Here is a 26,119-nt window from a genome sequence, read left to right as displayed (position 1 = left end):
CGGCGGGCTTGCTGGAAAGAAGTCGTGCAGTCTTGAAGATGGCCGGTCCCTCGAGGTCTCGTCACACCCACGAATCTCAGCGTGACTGATGATGCAGGTAGAGGTCAGAGGTGCCAGGGAAGCCGGTTCTCGTCGAGCTGGGCAGTCTTGATCCGGAGGAGAGACTTGCAGCAGACCGCAGTGTCCTTTAAGATGGTGCCTGCGGATGCAGGGTGACTACTCCTTAGTCACAAGGGAGAAATCTTAGGAAGAAGTCTTGAGTTCCTTTCGTGGAAAGTAGTTTCAGGATTCAAAGATGATCTGATTTGGAAGGGGGCCAGTTCCTACCTTTATCCTGTAAAAAGGGGCTGGCACGCGACTAAGTCCTGCCCTATGGGTGGGACTAGGAGGGGGGTGGTTACACCCACTTCCTTGGCGGGCTTTTCCCCAGCACAGGGTCTGGAGTGACCCTGGAACTGGTTCCAGCCAGCCTATGCACAGTGAGCACCGGGGTGCCACGTGCAGTCACCTTCCTCTAAAGCCCTGCCTACCTACAATACACAAAACCCTGTCTGGGACGGTGCTGGCACCGCCCCTGGCAGGAAACCCTTTGTCCTTATCTCCTGCTCTGGGAGGACTCCCAGCAGCAGGAGGGCAGACTTGTGTCTCGGTGGCAGCATCCATTTTGTGGAGCTGAGGCTCTGTTTGACTTTAACCGGGGTTAGGGGTTACATACATGTCGTGTCCCTCTAGAAGGGTGGAATGCTAACCCCGCCGCCAGAATTGGCGAGGGGTTAGTATTCCAATTCGTATGACACCTTACTCGACATGTTTTGATAAAGCGATACCAGAGTTGGCATATAACCGCGAGGATTATAATGCACTTAAGAGTATATGGTATGCGATATCATGGAAACGGCTAAGGGATGGATCCCGAAAGCCGCAGACAGGCTCAGCTCATGCCAGAGCACCATCTCACACGATTCCAAGCACTCTGCCTTCAGGATTGTTAAGGCCTGCCATAGGAGTGACTGATAGGAGATCTGTGTGTCCATTTTTAGGGTTAGATATAGGTATACTATATCTAAAGCAAAGGGTGAGTACACCACCTTGCCCCAGCTGTCGTGCAGCCAGTTGTGTCAGTTTTAGTTAGTCAATCCAGGGGTGGCATAATACATGCTTCAGCCCCTGGGAGACTTCTGGGTGCACCTCAGCCCTGGGTACAGGGACTTGGAGAGGGCCCAGTGCCAATTCAGTACCTGAGTACAATTTGGATAGAGAGAACAGCTAGGCTGTGGGTCTGATTAGCAGGCCCACAGCCAGGGAAAGTCGTAAACCAGTGCAGCAAAAAGCAAAAAATCTGGGTGATCATAGGATTGCAGACCCTACTCTCCTACAAGGAGGGTCCAGGGTACTTCTCCGATGGAGGGAAGCAAGGGCCAGTCTGGAGCAACCAGACCAGCAGCAGTGTTGTCGTCGGGCGTCGTTCGGAAGGCCACAAGCCAGCGGGCTAGTAGCCAAACAACGCGGTGAGCAGCAAAAAGCAGAAGGGCCCCACGCCGATCGTGGAGATGCTGGGGGGCTGCTCTTCGGTGTTGGAGCTGCTCAGGGTGGGGGCTTCTCGGACCCCAATGCACTCACCAGGAAATTACTCGGTGGGCTTGCTGTGCAGAAGTCGTGCAGTCTTGGCGATGGCCGGTCCCTCGAGGTCTCGTCGCACCCACGGTTCTCAGCTGTGCTGTAGAGGTGGGTAGAGGTCAGAGGTGCCAGGGAAGCCGGGTCTCGTCGAGCTGGGCAGTCGGATTCCGGAGGAAGGACGTGCAGCAGACCGCAGTGTTCTTAGATGGTGCCTGCGGATGCAGGGTGACTACTCCTTAGCCACAAGGGAGAATCTTGAGGAAGAAATCGTGAAGTCCTTTCGTGGAAAGTGGTATCTTGATTCCAAAGATGATCTGATTTGGAAGGGGGCCAGTCTCTACCTTTATCTTGGAAAAGGGGGCTGGCACGCGACTAAGTCCTGCCCTAGGGGTGGGACCAGGAGGGGGGTGGTTACACCCACTTCCTTGGCGGGCTTTTCCCCAGCACAGGGTCTGGAGTGTCCCTGGAACTGGTTTAAGCCAGCCTATGCACAGTGAGCACCGGGGTGCCACGTGCAGTCACCTTCCTCTGAAGCCCTGCCTACCTACAATACACAAAACCCTGTCTGGGACGGTGCTGGCACCGCCCCTGGCAGGAAACCCTTTGTCCTTATCTCCTGCTCTGGGAGGACTCCCAGCAGCAGGAGGGCAGACTTGTGTCTCGGTGGCAGCATCCATTTTGTGGATGCTAAGGCTCTGTCTGACTTTTAACCGGGTTATAGGTTACATGCATGTCGTGTCCCTCTAGAAGGGTGGAATGCTAACCCCGTCGCCAGAATTGGCGAGGGGTTAGTATTCCAATTCGTATGACACCTTACTCGACATGTTTTGATAAAGCGCTACCAGAGTTGGCATATAACCGCGAGGATTATAATGCACTTAAGAGTATATGGTATGCGATATCATGGAAACGGCTAAGGGATGGATCCCGAAAGCCGCTGACAGGCTCAGCTCATGCCAGAGCACCATCTCACACGATTCCAAGCACTCTGCCTTCAGGATTGTTAAGGCCTGCCATAGGAGTGACTGATAGGAGATCTGTGTGTCCATTTTAGGGTTAGATATAGGTATACTATATCTAAAGCAAAGGGTGAGTACACCACCTTGCCCCAGCTGTCGTGCAGCCAGTTGTGTCAGTTTAGTTAGCCAGCCCAGGGGTGGCATAATACATGCTTCAGCCCCTGGGAGACTTCTGGGTACACCTCAGCCCTGGGTACAGGGACTTGGAGAGGGCCCAGTGCCAATTCAGTACCTGAGTACAATTTGGATAGAGAGAACAGCTAGGCTGTGGGTCTGATTAGCAGGCCCACAGCCAGGGAAAGTCGTAAACCAGTGCAGCAAAAAGCAAAAATCTGGGTGATCATAGGATTGCAGACCCTACTCTCCTACACCTTACCAGCGCCACTCGGGTGTTCACGAAAATTACGGCGGTGGTCGCAGCTCATCTGCGCAGATAAGGGGTTCCAGTCTTTCCCTATCTCGACGACTAGCTGTTGAAGGCAGGCTCGTCCCTGCCAGTCGTCTCCCACCTCCAGACTATGGCGGACCTCCTGTACTCGCTGGGGTTCGGTTCACTATTGATGAAAAGCAGCATGACTCCCAAGACTTTCGATGCCGCTTGGTGCAAACCACCTGTAATTCACCTGAATATTTGATATCAAAATAACGAGGCAGGCGCTGGGAACTGGAAAGCGAAGAACAGGTTTATTACTCCAGGAGGAGAACACATCACATCAGACACCGGGGCTATCGTCGGGAGGTGCTCTAACTGCATCTCTGTGGCCAGGCCTTTTATATGCTTTTTCGTCAGTTTATTACATGGTCAAACATTCCTGGCATCAGTTTATTGTATAGTCAAATATCCTTGGAATCCCCACCTCAAGCTAGTTCCCACACAGACCCAGCAGCAATCGTCACCCACCCAGATGTAACAGATGATCGCTATCTCGCAGCTGGACATTCCGACAGGATCTAAAAACACGTGGGATCGGTCAGATCTAAGGGTTTTGGGTTATTGATTAAGTCAGGCCCCTTTGTTGGTGAAACAAGCCCTGCCGTGTGTAGGCAATAAACAATGTCCACAGGGGTCGGTTAGTGCCTGGGACCGGACTGAGTGGCCAGGTGCAGGGAAGGAGGTTATCAAAGGGGCTTGCCTGTGCATGGAGGATGAAAGGACAAACGGGTTTAGGGCGGGAAGTGGCTCCGGGACTTTGTCATGATTACAATGTTTTATGACCCCAGTACATTGGTTCAAGCTTAGTCAGAGCACTGCGGGATGATAGAGAGGTCAGAGTGAAACTTGCCCCAGTATTGGAACTTTCATAGATTCCCATGCTTTGTATCATTCCCCGTCGTCGGACTGGGAGTCTCGGTAATAAAAAATATCATAGTAGTAGGTACAAAAGAGAAAGAAAGGCCTAGGCCTCATTCCCTTTTGTAACATATCAGCCTCTTTTTGTAAAAGAGACCAAACTCTAGGCGTCAGCCAATCAGAAGAGCCTCACCCTTAGAACCTTCTTGAAGGAACCTCAGAGCCTCAGATTTTCTACCGCACGTTGTGCTAGGGAGTCTCCATTGAGCTCTGCTCTATTTCTACTCTTTTAAACCCATTTCTACAGATATTTCTTCAGGATTTTCTTCAGTTTTCTTCAGGACACTCTTCTTCTTCAATATGTCTGAGGTTGAGAAGAAAAAAGCCCTTTTCAAGCCCTGTTCCACCTGTGGGAAGAAAAGGCTGTTTGTGGAAGACAAACACAAGGATTGCATCTACTGCCTGTATCCAGATCACAGGGCAGAGGAATGTAAGATTTGTCGCACTCTCTCCACCAAAACCTTGAGAGATCGTGCTGGAAGGCTTCTTACATGGTTGCAGAGGCAGAAGGAAAGGAAACATGGAGTTTCCAGTGATGAGGAGGAATCGGCGTCTTGTGCTTCCTCTAAAAGGTCAGTGAAAAGGGGTAGAGGTTCCCCATCTTCCTCTATTGAGCGCCCCTCTAAGGCTTCAAAGAAGACCCCCAGGGAGTCTGATGGCCGGGGTTCAGGAGGTTCCCCCCACCGCAGTGGGTCGGGCAAGGCAGAACTGGTTTCGCCTCCTAAGGGTGAGAAGACAGACCCAGCCTTCAAAAAACCCTCTTCACACTCTTCAGAGAGGAGTTCCAAGTCCTCTACGACGAAGACTTCGTCGACGGTGGCTCCGTCGACGACAAAAATGAAAACCAAGATCCAATTGGTCCCGTCGACGGGCTCGTCGACGGGAACGTCGACGACGAAGGCTTCGTCGTCGGTTAAGAAGACCTCGACGACGGCGGCGCCGACGGGAAGTATGCCGACGACATCGTCGACGACGGCGAAGACATCGTCGACGAAGAAACCATCGTCGTCGACGACAGTGTCGACGACGGCAGTACCGACGACGACGTTGTCGACGGTGTCGACGACGGTCATGTCGTCGACGAGTGCTTCGACGACGACAACAATTTCTACATCGACGGCGGGCTCGTCGTCGGTGGCGTCGACGACGACATCTACTATTCCTATCTCGTCGACGAGGATTTCACCAGCGTCGACGGCCCAACCAACGATACTGGCTGCAGAGAGGAGGGTAACAATCTCTCTCACAAGGATCACGCCTGAACTGACATCCCCAAGGAGGGTGACCTCATTACCCCCAACGACATTGCTAGACCAGGACTACTCTGAGGGAGACGGTCAGGATAGCTTTGAGTATGCAAATAGCCCATCTCAGCTTCTCATTAAAAGTCAAGAGACGGACTCAGAGGGGGCATATGAACAAGGTGGAGGTGACTACCCACAAACAGCCCACTTAATGGACTGTGAATCACAAGGCATGGTTTCAGTACCGACGTCCTTCCTACATGACCTGCACAAGATGTTGCAAGACTACAAGTCCAAGGCTGAGCGTCCAGCGCCGGGGAGGTCTACTCCGTCAACACCAGTGAAGGACCACTCTTCAAGTGTCCCTCAGGCACACCCAGTGCAGACTCCTCCTCAACCACAGCGGCCAGTGCCCCAGACTGCGTCTGGAACAGCGGATGATCCGGATGAGGATCATGATAATGATACGGATGCGTCATCCGGTGATAATCAGGACTCGGATCAGGAAGGGGATGAATACAATGACTACATCATCCCGGATCCAGCTTCGCCCCACCAGGACCTCGGTGACTCTCCTCCGGTTGACATTGGCAGTTTTCACCAACTGATGGAACGTGCAGCCGGCCGATTTAAATTGGTATTGCCTGCGGAAACCACAGACTGTTTCTTGTATGATTTTAAAGACACTCTCCGCAAGACTACGAGGTCCATTCCAATTGTGGAACATCTATGGAAGGAGGGTTTGAAAACGTTGAAAAACCCAGCGACGGTGGTCCCTGTGCTACCGCGCCTTGATAAAAAGTATAAAGCGCCGGATGATGCACCGGCTGCCCTGACTGGTCATCCCAAACCGGACTCTGTAATCTCCCAAGCGGCGCAAAGGAAGTCACGGAACCCTTCTGCTCCCTTGACAGCACCTCCTGACAAGGATGGACGACGGATGGATAACACAGGCAAGAGATTTTCATCCATTGCTAGCCTTCTGGTTCGCGCCGCCAATGCTTTGGCAATATTGGGGCGATATGATCGCCAGTTATGGTGCGATATAGCTCCCTACTTGGATCAGCTTCCACCGGAAAGCGGGCTGGAAGCCAAGAAAACCTTGCAAGAAGGTGAAGCGGTCTCCATGGAGATAATAGATTGTGCCATGGACATTGCCACAACGTCCTTTAGGGCTTTGGCAGGAGCAGCAGTACTAAGACGCCAAGGATGGCTAAAAGCGACTTGGTTTCGGCCAGAAATCCAAACCAAGGTCCTTGATCTACCTTTTGATGGCGAGGCACTCTTCGGCAAATTGATCGACGAAACGCTGCAAGACATCAAGAAGGACACGGAAACAGCTAGATCGCTGGGAACACTCCAGTACCGCAAAACTCCTTTTAGGGGCACAAGAGGCAGAGGTGGCACCTATAGAGGCGCATACCAACAACAGCGCTATTCTTCCAACAGCTCTGGGTACCAGCCGAATCGCCAGTCATACCAACAAAGACAGGGCCAGTCCTCTGGTTATTCACGGCCTTACAACAAAGGCAAGCAAACTGCCCGTGGACGAGACTCGTCCAAACGCCAATAGCGGCCTGCTGGCTCTGCCTACTGCTCCCTCTTCCGAGAGATCATCAGTTGGAGGCAGGGTGTCAAAATTCCTTCTGAACTGGTCCCAAATTACATCGGACCGTTGGGTGCTCAACATCATCAGACGGGGACATACTTTGGAGTTTACGGAAGTCCCTCCACCCAGACCCCCATCAGCCATCCCTTCCAGACATCTGCATCTCCTGCGGCTAGAAGTACAACAAATGCTCCGCAAAGGAGCGATAGAGCCGGTCCCCTCCAATCAACAGGGCCACGGTTTCTATTCCAGGTTCTTCCTGGTGAGGAAAACGCAGGAGAAGTGGCGTCCCATCCTGGACCTCAGGGAGCTAAATGCCTATCTCATCTCCTTATCCTTCAGGATGGTATCCCTACAGGACGTTTTGAAAATGGTCAACCCGGGGGATTATATGGCCACACTCGATCTGGAGGATGCGTACTTCCATATCCCGATTCACCCAGCGCACAGAAGGTTCCTACGCTTCACAGTAGTCAAGAGCCATTTTCAGTTCAGAGTCTTGCCGTTCGGCCTTCGCTCTGCTCCAAGGATTTTTACGAAGGTGCTGGCACCTGTAGCAGGATTTCTGCGCAAACACCACTTCCAGATCTTCCCTTACCTGGACGATTGGTTACTAAAGGCCCCGACCAGAGCATTAGCGCAGGACGCGGTGCAGGCTTGCACCACTCTGTTCCAAAATCTGGGTCTCACTTTGAACATGGAGAAATCCACGCTGCTGCCGTCACGGACAGCGCGGTTCTTGGGAGCGCTGTTGGATTCGCGGCTCTCAAAGGCATTTCCGACTCGAGAAAGGGTACAGAAACTGCAGAGATTAGCAGGAAGCCTTCAAAGAAAAAAGTGTCTTTCTGTACGCAGCTACAAGTCGCTGTTGGGGGTGATGTCATCTTGTATACCCCTGATCCCGCACTGCAGGCTACGGATGCGCCCCCTGCAGGAGCAACTGGACCTCCAGTGGCAGCAAGTGCAGGGATCGTTCGACGACACAGTAATGGTCACTCGAGAGATGAAGGAGGCAGTGCTTTGGTGGTCGAATCCACAGAACTTGTGCCAAGGTCTATCCTTCGCAAGCGTTCCATCACCTCACATACTGACGACGGATGCGTCATTGGAGGGATGGGGAGCAGTGATGCAGGACCTGCAGGTCAGCGGCCATTGGTCTCCAAGCGACCAAAAGCTACACATCAACCTGTTGGAGCTGAGAGCGATCAGGCTAGCCCTTCAAGCCTTTCTTCCGCGTCTCCAGGGTTCACAGGTGCTAGTCAGGACGGACAACACCACGGCTATGCATTATGTGAACAAGGAAGGAGGGACGAGGTCACTCCCCTTGTCGCGAGAGGCTCAACAGATTCTGGAATGGACTATTCTTCACGGAATTTCTCTAAAGGCGGAGCACTTACCAGGAGTGCTCAACGAGGGCGCAGACAGGCTGAGCAGGCTCGCCTCAGTCAGTCACGAGTGGGAGCTGAAACAACAAGTGATAGATCTACTCTTTCAAAAATGGGGCACACCAGAGGTGGACCTTTTTGCCACGCCGGCCAACAAAAAGTGCCTAGCCTACGCCAGCAGGTTCCATCACCAAGGCTCATTGGGCAATGCCCTGTCGATAGCCTGGACGGGGAGGTTTCTCTATGCATTTCCACCGATTCCCCTGCTTCCTCGTCTCCTCAGGAAGATGAGGACGGAACCATGCAAGCTCATCCTTATAGCCCCGGCATGGCCAAGACAATTCTGGTACACCGAGCTCCATCTGCTATCGCTAGTACCTCCGATAAAGCTGCAGGACGTTCCGGATCTCCTCGCAATGTCCGAAGGACAAGTTTGGCATCCAGACCCGAGATCGTTGCACCTGACTGCATGGCTCCTGACCAGCGAGAATACATGAATGTCCCTCTTTCCAATGAGGTCAAAGACATCCTCTCTCAGGCAAGGGCTCCGTCCGCAAACAAAACATACAGACTGAAGTGGAAAAGATTCTGTATCTGGTGCAAGAAAGAAAAGATTAATCCTTTCACGTCAAAACCTCATCAGCTCCTACCTTACCTACTCTCGCTAGCTAAGTCTAATCTGTCCCATTCTACTATCAAGGTTCATTTAGCGGCGATTTCGAGATTCAGAAGATCTGATTCTGGTCCTTCGTTGTGGTCTGCAAGAATTGTCAAACAATTCCTCAAAGGCCTGTTCAGGGTCTATCCGCCAGTGCGATCTCCTCCTCCAGCATGGCATCTGAACTTAGTCCTCGCTCAACTAATGAAGGGACCTTTTGAGCCGATTCACCGCTCAGACCTAAAATTCTTATCATGGAAGTTAGCTTTGCTCTTGGCCCTCACATCAGCGAGGCGAGTGGGGGAGATGCAAGCCTTAACTATCCAAGAACCGTTTTTGCAGTTCAAAAAGAACACTACCATCTTAAGGACGAACCCAAGGTTCATTCCCAAGGTCCCCACTGACTTTCACCTAAATGAGCCGGTCATTCTAAAGACATTTTTTCCGAACCCAGTCACTCCAGCAGAAAAGACATTGCACACTCCGGATTTGCAACGCTGTCTGAAGTTCTACATGGACCGTACCAAAGACTTTAGAAAATCTTCGCAATTGTTCATTGCTTTCGGCGGTCCAAACAAAGGTCTCCCTCTGTCTAAACAGGGGATCTCGAGATGGATTTCAAGTGCCATTCTGCATTGCCACAAGTTAGCAGGAAAACCTCTAGTGGGCAAGATCCGTGCTCACTCGACGAGATCAGTGGCTTCTTCTACGGCCCTCTTTGCGGGGGTACATATCAAGGACATCTGCAGAGCTGCTACCTGGAGCAGCGTGCACACGTTCACTAAGCATTATTGCTTAGAGTCATTGCAGCAGGATGATGCGGCTGTGGGCCAGGCTGTCCTGAGAAACCTCTTCAAGTGATGGGTGAGCTTTCCATCTATCCCACCTTCCATGGGTGACACATTTTGTAATTTTCTGGCTAATGTTATGATATACTGCTTTACAAAATGTGTTTATAATGTTTACTGCTTGCTATTCTGATACAAAGCATGGGAATCTATGAAAGTTCCAATACTGGGGCAAGAAAACAAGTTACTTACCTGTAACTTTGGTTCCCCAGTATTGGTAACTTTCATAGATTCCCATGCGCCCACCCACCTCCCCGGGGAAAGCTCAGCCTTCAGCAACTATGGTGTCTAGCACACTACGGCTACGAAAATCTGAGGCTCTGAGGTTCCTTCAGGAAGGTTCTAAGGGTGAGGCTCTTCTGATTGGCTGACGCCTAGAGTTTGGTCTCTTTTACAAAAAGAGGCTGATATGTTACAAAAGGGAATGAGGCCTAGGCCTTTCTTTCTCTTTTGTACCTACTACTATGATATTTTTTATTACCGAGACTCCCAGTCCGACGACGGGGAATGATACAAAGCATGGGAATCTATGAAAGTTACCAATACTGGGGAACCAAAGTTACAGGTAAGTAACTTGTTTTCATAGGTGACCAGCAGAGTATGAAATGGCCGTGATGTCTAAAATGGTTGCCGCTTACGCGCACGCAGAGGCTCTTGTTAGGCAAGATGGCGCCGGCAATGTTCATGCTTGTTATTTTATTTCTAACAGTCCTCCCTTTGAACATAACTTAGCCAGCTTGCTAGTCTATTCTAATGTCTTCGTGGCACAAGGTACTTGTGTAAAAGGAACACTAGGGTCGTATACTGCGTACATCCAAACAACCACATATTGTCAGTACTGGGACCAAGAGAAACATTGATATTTTCCAACCCCAGTCCTTTGAGATGTCTCATAGCTAAACATGTAGTTGGGCTGATTATTGTAGTTTTTGGTGGCATACAGGTTGTACAGGCAGGCCGATACACAGACAGTAGAAGAAGAAGATCGTTCTCAGTACAAACAACATTGTCAATAACTTATGCAGTGAGGGTAACGAACTGGGAGATGGTGTATAGGCAATAAATTCTTTGTAATACAAAAACCATTTTATCATACTAATTTTTTCGAAGGATAGGGACCATTGCGTGCACTTTCAAAAACTGGACTGTGGGGGCGGGGGTAAAACTAATAAGTATATTCATGATGGTAACTAGCGTATAATCCTTTGTTTACTTTTTCTTCCATATGGTATGACATTCCCATGCTATCATTAATACAAATTCAGTGCAGCCTCATCAGATAAAACCATTACATTCTTGGATGTGAAAGTATATGCTTCAGAAGGAGGGCTAGCCACTACATTATTCCGCAAAGCAACAGATAGGAATAAATCCCTTCATTATACCAGCAACCACGCAAGAAGTTTGAAGCAGAATTTACCCTTCGGCCAATTCCTCAGAATTCGGAGGAATTGTTGCAGTAAGGATGAATATTTCAAACACGCCAACGATAAAGGATATCCGAAAAAGCTGTTAAAACATTTCCTAAAACGAGCGTGGTGGGTACCAAGAGAGACTTTGTTAGAAAAGGAAGAAAAACCTGAGCTTGACAGAATAGTATGTGTGACAACCTTTTGTCCTAATGCACATCAACTAAAGAAAATGATCATCTCAAATTCGCATCTTCTCAAAGATCTACACAGTGACTTTCAAGCACCACCGTTTTTTGCCTTTAGGAAGGATAAGAGTGTGGCCAACTATATTGTGCGAGCAGCCTTACCGAGCGAACAGGGTGCAAACCTACGGAGTATGTTAGGACTGGTACCAGTAGTTGGACATCACAAGTGCGGGACCTGCATATGTTGTGAACAGACCATGGAAGGATCAGTATTCTCGTTTGAGGGTACGCATTGGAAGCATGATAGTTTTACCAACTGTAAGACACGGAATGTTGTTTACGGAATTGTGAGCAGGGGGATGGGAACAGACTCACGGAGACCGGTACTGAGGGTAAAGCTGGTTTTATTTTCAGTAAACACCTCCTTAGGATCTGTTTGCGGTAGTATGGAAGTGGTAGTTCTGTTGCCGCTTCTATGGTGGAACGCCGCTCTCTGCGCCTTTCTGGTCCGGTTCCCCTTCTCTCCCTCGGGCTTCTGGGACATGTAGTCCGGTCCTCGTCTCCGACGCCTTCCAGCTCGGAAAACAGAGAGAAAGGGCAGAGTCAGTCCTCGTGCAATGATTTACAGTGAATAGGGAGGGTAGTGAGGGTCACACGTGCAGAACAATTCACCCACGTCCCAGGTGTCGGTATAATGCAGCTGGGGTAGGGGATTAGTGCTAGGGATGCCGTATGTTTCTCCTAGGGCGGCTTGCTCCACCTTTGACCCACCCAGCCCGAAATGCGCGATCGTACCTGTGCAAGCCACACTTCCCTTGAAGTGTGGCTGGGCGAAGCGCCTTCCCGTTGGCCTCCTGGCTTGTTGATGTAGAGGTCATCTCTCACACCGGGCTCGCCTCTCGCGTCTCTGCTTCCGAGGTCTGGGCTCCTCCGCTGTCTCCGCTCTCCGTGGCTGATACGCCTCCGGTTCTTCTCTCGTCCTCGGCTCCCGCGAGTCCCGACAATCCGTCTCTCGATTCTGCGTCCTGCCAATCGTCCACTCCTCCGGGTGATGCACACACCTGTGTCAGGTCACGGCAGGGCTTTACGACGGACTCATGGGCGGGGCTTGGAGCAAGTTCCGCCCAGTTAAAGAAACAAGGCTCCCCGGTCGAGTCAGTCACAGGCGGAAGATGGGCACGGCTGCCGTCCAATGATCAGGTTGCTGCGAGGAAAAGGGCGAGAGTAACAGGGTTCGGGTCACAACAGGGGGGTACATGTCTCTGAGTCCCGGGTCCCCCTCGTCACACACCTTCCCCCTAGGATTCTCCCGATCTGGGAGAGGAAACCGGGACAAGTAGTCGGCGTTGGCATTGTCCTTCCCCTTCCTATGGCACACCTGAAAGGAGAAGGGCTGGAGGGATAGGAACCATCGCATAACCCTCGGGTTGTTAGACACGTTTCGACTCATCCACTGCAGGGGGGCGTGGTCCGTATAGAGTGTGAACGGGTGCCCCTCCAGGTAATATCTCAGTTTCGCAACTGCCCATTTGATGGTGAGACATTCCTTCTCGATGGTCGGGTACCTCACCTCCCTGGGGAATAGTTTACGGCTGATATAGAGAATGGGATGTTCCATTCCTGTCTCTGATTCTTGGGACAACACAGCCCCGATTCCGAAGTCCGACGCGTCCGTGTGTAGGATGAATGGCTTGGAAAAGTCAGGGGAGGATAACACAGGACTGGTCGTGATAACCCCTTTAAGTGTTTTGAAGGCCTTCCACATCTCCGGGGTGGGATGCATGAAACCGTCAGTTGGGAAGTTGTTTTTCAGGGTGTCTGAAAGAGGGGCAGCTATGTCTGAAAAAGAGGGTATAAAGCGGCGGTAATATCCGATCAACCCCAAGAACGCCCTCATGTCTTTTGCGTTTTTGGGAAATGGGGTGTCGGCGATGGCTCTGACCTTTTCAATTTGAGGTTCTATGATTCCGTGTCCGAGCATGTAGCCCAGGTATTTCACTTTTTGGAATCCTATCCGGGATTTCTTGGAGTTTATGTGTAGCCCAGCACCTTTGAGTTGCTGTAGGATGGTGTGTAGGTGTCTGAGATGGCTCTCCCAGGACGGGCTGAATATTATGATGTCGTCCAAATAAGCGGAGCTGAAGCTTTGGTGTTCTCTGAGGACTTCGTTCATCAACCTCTGAAAGGTGGCGGGCACCCCGTGCAAACCAAAGGGGAAGACGTTGAACTCGTACAGTCCATCAGGGGTGGCAAAAGCAGTTTTCTTCCTGTCTTCCTCTCTTAACGGGACCTGCCAATATCCCTTGGTCAAGTCCAGGGTGCTGATGTATTGGGCCTCGCCTAGTTTTTCAATCAGCTCGTCGATTCTTGGGATGGGATAGGCGTCAAACGACGATAGCGCGTTTAAGGCTCTGAAGTCCATGCAGAACCTGCTGCTCCCGTCTTGCTTGGGCACCATCACAATGGGTGAAGACCATTCACTGCGTGAGGGCCGTATTACTCCTTGACGTAGCATCTCTTGGACTTCTTTCCGTATGGCCTCTCTTTTGCCCGCATTCTCCACCACTTGTGAGCAGGGGGATGGGAACAGACTCACGGAGACCGGTACTGAGGGTAAAGCTGGTTTTATTTTCAGTAAACGCCTCCTTACGATCTGTTTGCGGTAGTATGGAAGTGGTAGTTCTGTTGCCGCTTCTATGGCGGAACGCCGCTCTCTGTGCCTTTCTGGTCCGGTTCCCTTCTCTCCCTCGGGCTTCTGGGACATGTAGTCCGGTCCTCGTCTCCGACGCCTTCCAGCTCGGAAAACAGAGAGAAAGGGCAGAGTCAGTCCTCGTGCAATGATTTACAGTGAATAGGGAGGGTAATGAGGGTCACACGTGCAGAACAATTCACCCACGTCCCAGGTGTCGGTATAGTGCAGCTGGGGTAGGGGATTAGTGCTAGGGATGCTGTGTGTTTCTCCTAGGGCGGCTTGCTCCACCTTTGACCCACCCAGCCCGAAATGCGCGATCGTACCTGTGCAAGCCATACTTCCCTTGAAGTGTGGCTGGGCGAAGCGCCTTCCCGTTGGCCTCCTGGCTTGTTGATGTAGAGGTCGTCTCTCACACCGGGCTCGCCTCTCGCCGTCTCTGCTTCCGAAGTCCGGGCTCCTCCGCTGTCTCCGCTCTCCGTGGCTGACACGCCTCCGGTTCTTCTCTCGTCCTCGGCTCCCGTGAGTCCCGACAATCCGTCTCTCGATTCTGCATCCTGCCAATCGTCCACTCCTCTGGGTGATACACACACCTGTGTCAGGTCACGGCAGGGCTTTACGACGGACTCGTGGGCGGGGCTTGGAGCAAGTTCCGTCCAGTTAAAGAAACAAGGCTCCCCGGTCGAGTCAGTCACAGGCGGAAGATGGGGCACGGCTGCCGTCCAATGATCAGGTTGCTGCGAGGAAAAGGGCGAGAGTAACAGGGTTCGGGTCACAACAGGGGGGCACATGTCTCTGAGTCCCGGGTCCCCCTCGTCACAGGAATACTATGCCCATGCCCAAAGTTGTACATTGGGAAAACATCACAGGAAGTTCGACAAAGGATTACCCAACATAAAATACGAATAAGGAGAGCAGTACCAAATGCTCCACTGGTTAACCATTGGGCAACCAGTAAACACATTGAAACAGACTTAAGATGGACGGTATTGTCTAAAGTTGAGAAGGACAGACGAGGGGGAGATTTAGAGACCAAATTGAGCCAACGTGAAGCAATGTTGATTATGAAATATAACACAGCCATTAGTGGTCTCAATGAAGTGTCAGAAATCTTTAAGGCCACCACATGAGCATTCAGCTATGTTGCAGCATAAGACTGACGGTCAATATCATCCATGGTTCCGTGTAGTGTTGTAAATCTTCATGGCCAATACAGGAGCATCAAGTTATGTGGCAGTATATACGGTGCGAAAAACTACGTACATGTTTTTAGTAAGACCTTTAACACTTTGCCTTAGGTCATTTTTGGCGAAGTTATAAGATAGTTGGTCAATGCATAAATTAATTGGAGGCTAGCATCCATTTCACTTTAATATATTTCCTCAAATTGGGGGCGTGCATAATTAATATAAGGGTACGTTTCATTCCGCTTCGATGATTGCCATCTATGTGATTCGATTGACTCACTCGTCTAATATTGAGGCTATTTATTTTGGCACCAATACACTTCTCTAAAGTAGGGTTGCGCCCGATTTAACATAAGGGGATTAGTGGACCCCAATATTATTTCGAATAATGTATGAGCATTTTAGCGCATCGGCATTGGTTCATTCAGCAAGGATTCGAGAGATACTACATTCCCAACAGCAGTAGCGCTACCGGTAGTCATGTGACTTCTGGATTATCGAACTTTAAGGAAGAATACCGGAACTTTACTCGTGTATGGGATGACATCTCGCATCCGACCCAGCAGCTGATTGAATCGGGAACGCTGTGAAAACAACCTCCGGGTAAGGTTCTTTCGCTGACACATACTGTGCCATTGCGGATTAGTAGAGCTTGAATCTTTCTTAAAACGCCGATTTGCTCACATGACACAGTAGGATGTATACCATTACGAGTCGGGAGCTCTCTGGGAGTAGTGCTTTTCGAATTCAGTAATGCGTGTGCTTGGGCGATAAAGAGTAGCCAAACAGAGGACTCGTGTGTGATTATGACCAGTTGGTTATTTTCAGCACGCAATTAATGGACGCATGGGAGAGAAATGTAATCTAATATAATCGATGGTCAGGGCATTAGTAGCTCTTCTTTCCAGTGCCTTTTTACAGTGAGCCATCACTGGTAGGGTCCCATTGTTCATCTTAGCGTTGGCGCTGTTGAGCACCGGCGATGGAGCTATGCATCCAGCTCGGATCCACATTCCACGTTGCAGGGCAAGGTCGTTCTTTCTCTGTAATCATAATCCCTTTTCCCTGTTTACTAACTAATCTATCGCTGGTACCTTAGACAGGGTACCCGCACCCTATTCTTGATCCGTGAAGTCCATCCCTACTAACCCTATCCTTTCTTGGTGCATTGTTCCTTCATCAAGTTGATAAAAACCCGTGTGAAAAAGGGGGGGGGTTTGGGGGAGCCAAAGGAAGAGAGTGTCGAGTGGGGTCAGACTAAGATAGACCAAGGGGGACAGAGACTTCGCACAAGTGAGCCCACCAAGAGGGCCCCATGGGTTAAGACTTCAGGCACAAGTAGACCAACAGGCTGGGGGCTTCTGAACAGCCCTTCTTTCTTTCTTTTTTTCTTTCTCGGTGTTAGTGCCTCGTTAGGCATATCTTGGCTCTGCGGCTCCACCTTGGTCGCAGTCATAGGTGTTCAACGCCTTGCAGTCAGGTTGTGCATCGCGTCCGACCTCTCTCTTCCAATGACTGGAGGGCATTCTTGAATCTAGCATTGAGTATAAAACGAAGTTTTAGAGAACTAGCAGGGGAAGATGTTACACAATTTAGTTTTCTCTCCCAACCCCAAGCAGCTAAGAAAATACGTATCATCTACTAAAAAGAAAGATAATGTGGATACTCTGAGGGGCACATGCATCAATGGAAATTGCATTCGCAAATGGTGCGAATCGCAAAATTCGTCCGTTTGCGAATACAATTCCAATTTTTGGGATGCATTAACATTTTTGTAATTTTCGCAATTTAAGAAATCGCTAATTTGCAATTTCTTAAATTGCGATTGCATTTAAGGAATCTCAAATTGAGATTCCTTAAATGCAATGCAACAAACTTTAAAATTTTGCGAATTCGCAAATAAGGGGAGCAAATTACCATGAAGTTGACCTTCATGGTAATTCGCGAAAAGTTTGAAAAATGCACTAAAGTGCATTTTTCAAAGTTCCATTTTACACACACACATGCCCTTGGGGCATGTGTGTGTGCAAAATGTACTTATAGGCAGATTTCAGGGGTGCAACAGGGTGTCCTTTGGACACCCCTGCACCCTTGAAATTGCATTCTCAATTTGCGAATTTCTAATGGTGAATTGTAAATTGAGAATGTCTTTCCATTCATTCCTATGGGTCTCCTATGGGCCTCTAGGCTCATAGGAATGAATGGGGAGGTATTCCTTAATTGCGATTCTCAATTAGAGAATCGCAATTAAGGAATTTTAAGAAATCGCTATGTTTTTAGCGATTTCTTGATGCATTGCAGTTTGCAATTCCTTAATTGCGATTCCTTATTTTTTCGCAATTAAGGAATCGCAAAATGCAATATTGATGCATGTGCCCCCGAATCTTTACATCTGTGCATTCATGAATTTTTACTGCTCTGCAGGTCTACAAACACCTATGGGAATTTCCAGCATACGTGTTATCTTTAGTGTCCTATTTCTTTCACGATTATGGCTGTGGCAGGAAATCTAAAATTATTAATCACATAGCCTGTCAAATTCAAACTAACTTTTTCAGCAAAAACCCGTTGTTACAAAACAAATTCCGGCAGGGCTATATTTTCTTCAAGATCTGCTAATCACAAATAAAAAGTGTGATGCGTTATTATCATAGGCCTACAGGTACGCTTCCTAGTATTGTGCACCATATTAGTACACAGGCTGAGCATTGTCCCATCCTGTCAATGTTTCTTACTTTTAACTAAACATCTTGACCTCAGTACCCATTCAGCAGGGCTTACTACAACATTCCTTTCACTTTAGTTCAAATCATTTTTTATAAACATTATTCTTGTTTCTGCATTATCCTTTACAACCTAGCTACTTCGTTAGTTAATGAAGGACTTGCGATGTCAACACAACTTATATGTAGGGTGACCAGAATCTTAAAGCAAAAACAACCAAGGACATTTCACAAAATTGGAAGAAGGACTACGATCTTACTTCAAGCGATGAGCGCGCTCCTTAGCAGAGAGTTACAGAACGGTCAGTAAGAACATACATAAATTGCGATTTTTAAACCTGGTAGCTTGCCTGTTAATAAAAAAAAAATTCTTGAAACAACTGCCAACTATCCCTGTTTTGTAGAACGAAAAAAACACCTCCCACCAATTTTAGTCGATTATCTTTAAAAACCGGAACATGAGCTACATTTCTTGAAATTTTCTGGGACAGCTGGTACAAAACTGGGACCATCCTGGCAAAACGGGGACGTTTTGGTTACTCTACTTATGTGCAATGTGCATGGTAACATGAACGATGTTGGTTGTGTCACTAAGGCACTAAAACAAAAGCCACTGACATATAGCACCCTATTAAGGGCCAGATTAGGGGACATCAATCGTCTTACCCGTCCTTTCATTTTCAGCCAATTAAATTCCATCATTTTTACAGAAAGGAGGGGTAGTAACATGGCAAAATATGGTATTTTGTCTCTGTCAATTTGTTCAAACACTGTTGTGTTAAAGCCAATTAGACGTGTACCGGTGAGGTACAGTGTCGTCATTTATTTAAAAGTGAATTCACAGCATTCTGTGAAGTGAACGGCTAAGGATGAGTCCACCCAGTTGTCTTATGGAATTGATCCCAGCATGGTCATTCCTGGACAGCGTAGGTAGGCTCACAGAGAGAGAGAGAGAGAGAGAGAGAGAGAGAGAGAGAGAGAGAGAAAGAGAGAGAGAGAGTGAGTGCACTACAGCAAGTTTATCCAGTGCACTTACCACGTAGAACAGTACTTGACAATTCACATATCTAAGCACATACACCAAAGAAAAACACAAAACGCATAGTCTTTGTATTCACACAATACAGAATAGGACGTGACAATACATGTACCAAGCACGAAGAAAAACGCAGTGTTAGTTACACAAAAGGACTTTTTCATGCACGTCGCGCATCTCATAGTTCATTTCAATTTACCCAGGGGCCAGGCTCCTTCCTTCCTCTTTTGACAGTAGAAAATCTAAGCAGATGACCTGAAAATATTTACTTTTTTTCTCTGATGGCTGGACACAAGTACAGTCGTACTAATACTTACAGTGGGATCTCCCAATATCTAGCAGCGATAATCCGAGTTGATGTATATGCGTAAAGTAGGTAAGCCAGTCAGATGTGCAATGGCACGGCTCTTACAATTTCTATGTGGATGGAAGAAGAAGAGGTAAATCTCAAACATGACAATGTCTCTAACTTCCAGTTGGTGGGAGAAAGCATAGACGCAAGCCCAGGGGCCCTTCACTTCTTTATTTGGTCAGTTTATAAATCAAAATTCATCATTCTCACTAATGCGCGTCACTTTGGTCCTAATGGAATAGAAAGCATTCCTAGGAAAAGTGAAAGGTTGCATACTTGTGATACCTGCTAGAGCCGGGCTCTTTGTACTGCAATAAACCTTCAGGCTCCTGATGTAAACTGCCCTCCCATTCACTGGCCTCCAAGAGACACACTTTTAGCAAGAAATGTGTCACAGTCTTTAAACAAAATGCTATTTGTCTTTCACATGTGGGCACCGGGTTCGGGTCTGTTTTTCACATCTCATTTGGTCACTTTGTTAGCAACCCAGCCATACAAAAGCGTTCTCATATGGGCCCATACGTACATGACACATACACATACATACTGTACAAACACTTCACATACTCAGAGATAGTCCCTACACACAAAGCGCAACTTCATAACACTAGCCTATTTTCGCCTAAAGGACAGTGTGCTAAGCCTTTCCAACCTTCAGTTGAAACACCGCTATAATCTAAATAAAAACGATGCGAGGGGCCAGCATCTAAAACACATCAATACGCGTGATGATGAATATTTTTAACCCACTCATCTCTGAGATGCAGTCTTTGGCATCTGGGTATTGAAGCCCAGAAAGATTCAGCACGGCAAGGTTAACTAATGGCAGAACGTTCACTACATGGATTGTTCAAAGTGCAGCATTACAGACCGCGTTGTAGGAAAAGGTCAAATACCAGATGTATTCAGTATAGAGTAGGGGGGGTGATGTATTAATGCTTTCATTTAAAGAAAACAATCTACAGTGGTCTGGGGCTGTCCCCTTTCGTAAAATAGGGAAGCTATAGGAGGTGGCAAGTTTCATCGGGTGTATCCTTGTTTTTAAGGGTGTGCATCTTTGTTACAGTGGCAAGACCACTAACAAAATTTGTTTAATGTTTGCGTGGAAATCTGTTTTTCGGGCAAACAGTGCAAGTTTAGTTAAAAAAAAAAGTCTGGGCACAGTCGTGCTAGGAAGCTACAGATTTGTAACTGCCAGGGCTGGCTGACTTACCCATGGGGTCCGTGACCACTTGACTAGGACATGCCTTAAGGGCTTGTGCAGGGTGCACCAGTCTATATGACATAAATAAGTTGTGCTTTTAAAGACCAGCAATACGTGTCTTGCGCCTGACTCCTAAAATGCGATCGCTAGAAAAACTTTTCCATGTCACAATCTAAACAGATAACCTTTTCTTTCTAGGAGGTTGTGGGTTGTTAAAACAGAGCAAGATTTTCTTTAAATGTTCATTCAGATCATGTGACTTGTACATGGACATCAAACGATGGCACTTAAAATGAGCTTTTCTTGTGCTGATTCTCCAAGCTCTGGTTTTGGCAATGCAAGCAATTTAGGGAAGCGCATCTCTCTTTTCATTTAATAGATTTACACCTTACCCTTGTCTAATGTTTGACTCAACGGCAAACCCCTGCTAAGGCTCAGGAACGTTTGGAAAAACTCCTTTGAAAGTCGGCAATATTATTAGAGTGGAACGTGCAGCACTTAATTTGTGCCGGTGCTTTTTACAATGCCTATGCAGTTAGTTACAGTTTAAGCCCTCTAGCCTAGGGCGGGGTGCACACAGCACAGGAGCCAATACATTTTGCAAACGAGTATTAGTGTATGTCAATTGAAACTGACAAATTAAGCACTGGGAACGTGGGTGGGAAGGTAGGTGAGACACATGGTGTGCAGAATAAAAATTTCTATGTCTAGGACCTCAAGAGCCAGAATGCACCTGATGTTCACAGTCACTTAATATCTGGTAGCGTGCTCCTTTTGGGAATCCTACAATAGTAGTACAAAAATGTCCAACAAAAATGTGTTCTTTTGCTCCATCAAGGGGGCTGCGAAGTAAAAGAGGATGAATTTACTATTCTCTCCATTGACATATCTATACGCCAGGATCTTACAAAGTGCTTATGCTGCTTTTGACATAGGAGTTGCATATGTCGGTTATATACTCTTCGGTCTCTTTCCTATGTATGAGCGTTTTTTTTACTAATTTATTGTTGTTACTTCTTTTATATCTTCTTCTAACGTTTTACAAGCTTGGTGAGCTGCTTTTCGTGTTTCCTTATCTAGTCTAGCTTCGCTTCTTTTCTTTTCGTTGGGTTGCTTCTTTCTGCCACAGACCAAAAGCTATCAAGTATGGCAGGCGTAGTTCTCTTTTTGCAAAAGGGCTATTCCTAGCATTTTCAATTTTATCGGGGTCGAAAGATCCCGTCAGTGGCCACTGTTTTTCCCGGTCTTTCCTAGCGCTTTTTATGCCATTGTTCGTTATATGTTACAGTGACTAATCCATATTTCACAGTCATGTCCTTATTAGGGGTGCCTTCAGGTGGTGCCAGATGACTGACCTCTAATAAACGGTCCGGCCAAAACAATCAATCAATTTTTGAGAAGACAGGCATGACGTAACAAGCGGTCAACAAAAAATCTCAATAGGTCGTGGACAAAGGTCTGCACTACCTGCCCTTCGCTGCCTGCAAAGAAAGAGAGGATTCCTAATGTCTGTTTGTTTGCACGCAGGGAATTTCTCAACTAAGGGGAATACTAGTATTCGGTCGAATTTATTCAACCAGTCAAACAATCAATAACAAGTAAGAATCGATCTTTCACGACCTTACCCGGACCGCTGTGGACAGTTTCTTCGTCGTCCCCTTCCAGCTCCCATTTGTCCTCTCACTCCAACAATGCGGCGTTCCTGTAAGGTCCCAGTCAGGACCGTAGGTCACTTGAAAGAGAGGTCCGTTCGGAACTGGGGAAGTTCGGGTTGATCGGCAGCCAGACGAGGGTCCTCTCAAGGCAGGTTAACCCCAATCGGTTAGTTGTTCACTCCGTCATTAGGACCTCTCTTACTGGACCCACGTGTCTCTGATGGGCTCGACGTTGGTGCTCCAATTGATGTAAAGCAGCGTGACTCCCAAGACTTTCGATGCCGCTTGGTGCAAACCACCTCTAATTCACCTTAATATTAGATATCAAAATAACGAGGCAGGCGCTGGGAACTGGAAAGCGAAGAACAGGTTTATTACTCCAGGAGGAGAACACATCACATCAGAGACCGGGGCTATCGTCAGGGGGTGCTCTAACTGCATCTCTGTGGCCTGGCCTTTTATATGCATTTTCGTCAGTTTATTACATGGTCAAACATTCCTGGCATCAGTTTATTGCATAGTCAAACATCTTGGAATCCCCACCTCAAGCTAGTTCCCACACAGACCCAGCAGCAATTGTCCTCCACCCAGATGTAACAGATGATCGCTATCTCGCAGCTGGACATTCGGACAGGATCTAAAAACACGTGGGATGGGTCAGATCTAAGTGTTTTGGGTTATTGATTAAGTCAGGCCCCTTTGTTGGTGAAACAAGCCCTGCTGTGTGTAGGCAATAAACAATGTCCACAGGGGTCGGTTAGTGCCTGGGACCGGACTGAGTGGCCAGGTGCAGGGAAGGAGGTTATCAAAGGGGCTTGCCTGTGCATGGAGGATGAAAGGACAAATGGGTTTAGGGCGGGAGTGGCTCCGGGGCTTTGTCATGATTACAATGTTTTATGACCCCAGTACATTGGTTCAGGCTTGGTCAGAGCATTGGGGGATGATAGCGAGGTCAGAGTGAAACATAGGTGACCAGCAGAGTATGAAATGGCCATGATGTCTAAAATGGTTGCCGCTTACGCGCACGCAGAGGCTCTTGTTAGGCAAGATGGCGCCGGCAATGTTCATGCTTGTCATTTTATTTCTAACACTATAAACGTCCCGAAGTCACACCTGATTCCCTCTCAGAAGCTCCTTTTCATTGGAGCAGTTCTGGACATGACACAGTTGCAAGCTCCTCCTCCCGAGCAGTGAGTCCGAGATATTTGGGCTATGATTCCGATTTTTCAGCCTCTATCCCGGGTTTCACTCAGAATGACCCTGAGGCTGTTGGGCCTCATGGCCTCCTGCGTCCTGCTGGTAGATCATGCCAGGTGGCATATGCGGGCTCTGCAGTGGGACCTGAAGTTCCAGTGGGCACAACATCAGGGAAACCTGTCTGATTGCGTTCAGATGTTGGAGAGCACTGCACGACAATTGCAGTGGTAGCTAACGAACCAGGATTGGGTCAACGGCAGATCCCTGCAGAAATCTTCGGAGGCCTCAGGAGCTCAGGAGATGCAAACCGGTCAGATGCATTTAAGGTGCCTGCTTTGCAGGGGAGTGACTCCTTTACTCCAAGGGAGATTCTCAGTCATCCAGCGTAGTGTAGATAGTCGAAGTACTTGGTTTCTGTAGCGGAGTTTCGTCCACATAAATCTAAAGTCCTGTAGCCAGGGATTCCTACTTTATACCCAAGGTTGGGGTGGGACAAACCCTGGGGACCCACCTATGGGAGGGTCAGGACAGAGGGGTGGTTACACCCATGTCCTTTGCCCAGTTTCACACCAGAGCAGGATTCAATGGCTCCTGCAACCAGTTTGAACTGGACTATGCACAGTGACACCAAATGTGCCCCCAGTGCAGACATCAAAGCACTCTCAGAGTGCACCCACCCAGCCTCAATACACTATAGCCTGTCTGGGAGGTGGTTACACCTCCCTGTGACAGGAAGCCTATTGTTAAGCCTTCTCCTGATCGAACACCGCTCAGCAGCAGGTGGGCAGACTTGTGTCTGTGGCTGGCAGCATCCATTTTGTGATGCCAGGTTCTGTAAAGCTGGTACTGGGTTTACCAGTGTTGTCATATTCCTCCCTCTAGGAGGGTGGAATTATACCTCCCCCGCCAGTTACTGGCGGGGGAGTTATGATTCCAAGGTGTTTGACACCAAACACAACATGTTTCCATGCAGCCGTTTTGAAGTTAGCATTTACTGTGTGGTTATAATGCACTTAAGAGTATATGGTTGGCTGTATCACAGAACAACCCCGGGGAATAGATTCCGAAGGCTGCAGAGGGACTCTGCTCATGCATGGGCACACTCTCACATAAAACCCAGCACCCTGCCTGCAGGATTTATAAGGCCTGCCATAGGGGTGACTGATAGGTTTATATATGTAGTGATATAAGGTAGATATCGTGAAACTATATCTAAGTAAGGGGTGCATTCACCACCTTACACATGTTGCTGTAGCAGACCTGTGGTGTCAGTTTGATTGGTCTCTGAGGGGTGGCACAATACATGCTGCAGCCCCTGGGAGACCTCTGGGGTACCTATGCCCTAGGTACATAGTATACCATATACTAGGGACTTATAAGGGTACCCCAGAATCCAATCTGGAGTATACCTAAAGTACATGCAATCAATTTAGTAAGAATAGTAAATTTTTATTATGTATAGTTAATTAAAACCAGTACATTCGTTACATTTAAAACAATTTCTTAAAATATGATGAGAATATAGTCTGTGTAATCGTCTTTGTCAAAAGGCATGCGGTGTTGTCGGACAGTATTTCCTGAGCCAGGACAGGCTAGACTTTTGTGGCCCAAAGTTCGTCCATTAGGTCCCAGAGCCAAAAGTTTCTGCCAGTTGTAGGTTTTGCAGGCTTTGCTCTATCGTAGTCAGAAATTTGACGTATCTGCAATTCAGTTTTGTATTTGCAGGGTTCAAGCATGCAAGCACAGCCTGCCTTCGCGTGCTGGTCCCTATCTGCTTGAACTGGTCCCTTAATAGCAGTCGACGGACTTGTCGGAACTCTTCACAGAGACAGGTCATGTGTAGTATGTCTCCGGTTGCTAGTTTGCAGTGCGGACAGACTTCATGACCGTTGCTCCTGAGCCATGGTGGTTGGTGCTCTCTGCTGGGCAGGATCCCTAATCTATATTTAGAAAACTTCAGTTTTGTAGTTTTTGGGTAGCCCTGGCTGAAGTAATGTTGTGGTGTGAGGGATTTATACGTGTTTAATGTTATCCACGCATGGTTTCTTTTTGCAAAAGCGGCCTTGTCCTCTATTAGGGATATAGTTTTTACGTTTTCCGAAACCACTTTTTTAAAGGGGTTGTGCCCCAATTGCATGTCCCAGAGTGCGGATGCCTTGACAGCCCCCAAGGCTGCCTTCAAGTAGGAGCGTGCCTGAGATTCGTCCCTGCTTTGTATGTCTTGCCACAGCGTCGCGTTTAAGGTGTCTTTGAGGGCTGAGCGGAGTTTGTGGCAGCAGATAATGAAAGCTCCTTGTCTTGCAAGGGCTTGTTTTTTGAAGCCAAACTCAAGCCTTATTTGGGCAGGCGAGGTGTAGGACGGAAGTGAGAACAGAGTTCTGTATGCTTTTACCTGGATGTTGTCTAGGTTCTTGGAGTCTCTTCCTCGTAGTGCCTCGCTGCCGTAGGAAATTGAAGGGAGCAGTTTAGCCTGGATGACTTTTAAATATGGTGTTAAAGTCGGCCCCGCTAGTTGGTTTGCTAAGTTTTTCAGTGTGATCGCGATCGAGGCTCCTCTTCTTTTGGTTTCCTCCATCTGCCGGACAAATGAGCCTTCGGTGTCGAAGATAAGTCCCAAGTATTTATGTTCGCATGAAGACTCTATTTTTTAGCCGCCCAGAGTCCAGGGCTTCTGATGTTTGTTCCTGGTATTGATCGACATCGTACGCGTTTTACCTAAGTTGATTTGTTAGGTTGTTTTCCGTTGCG

At 48.2% G+C, this 26,119-nt stretch overlaps 1 protein-coding gene across 7 annotated transcripts in view; it reads left to right on the top strand.

The window, feature by feature from the left end:
- The window catches only part of DNAH8 (dynein axonemal heavy chain 8), a 10,041,960-nt gene that overhangs the window by 6,605,165 nt on the left and 3,410,676 nt on the right, over nt 1-26,119 (top strand). The window lies entirely within an intron of this gene.

Source organism: Lissotriton helveticus, chromosome 6, assembly GCF_964261635.1.
Source record: "Lissotriton helveticus chromosome 6, aLisHel1.1, whole genome shotgun sequence".
Classification (NCBI taxonomy): domain Eukaryota; kingdom Metazoa; phylum Chordata; class Amphibia; order Caudata; family Salamandridae; genus Lissotriton; species Lissotriton helveticus.
The sequence above is the reverse complement of the archived record's forward strand: the minus strand, read 5'-3'. Positions and strand labels throughout refer to the sequence as shown.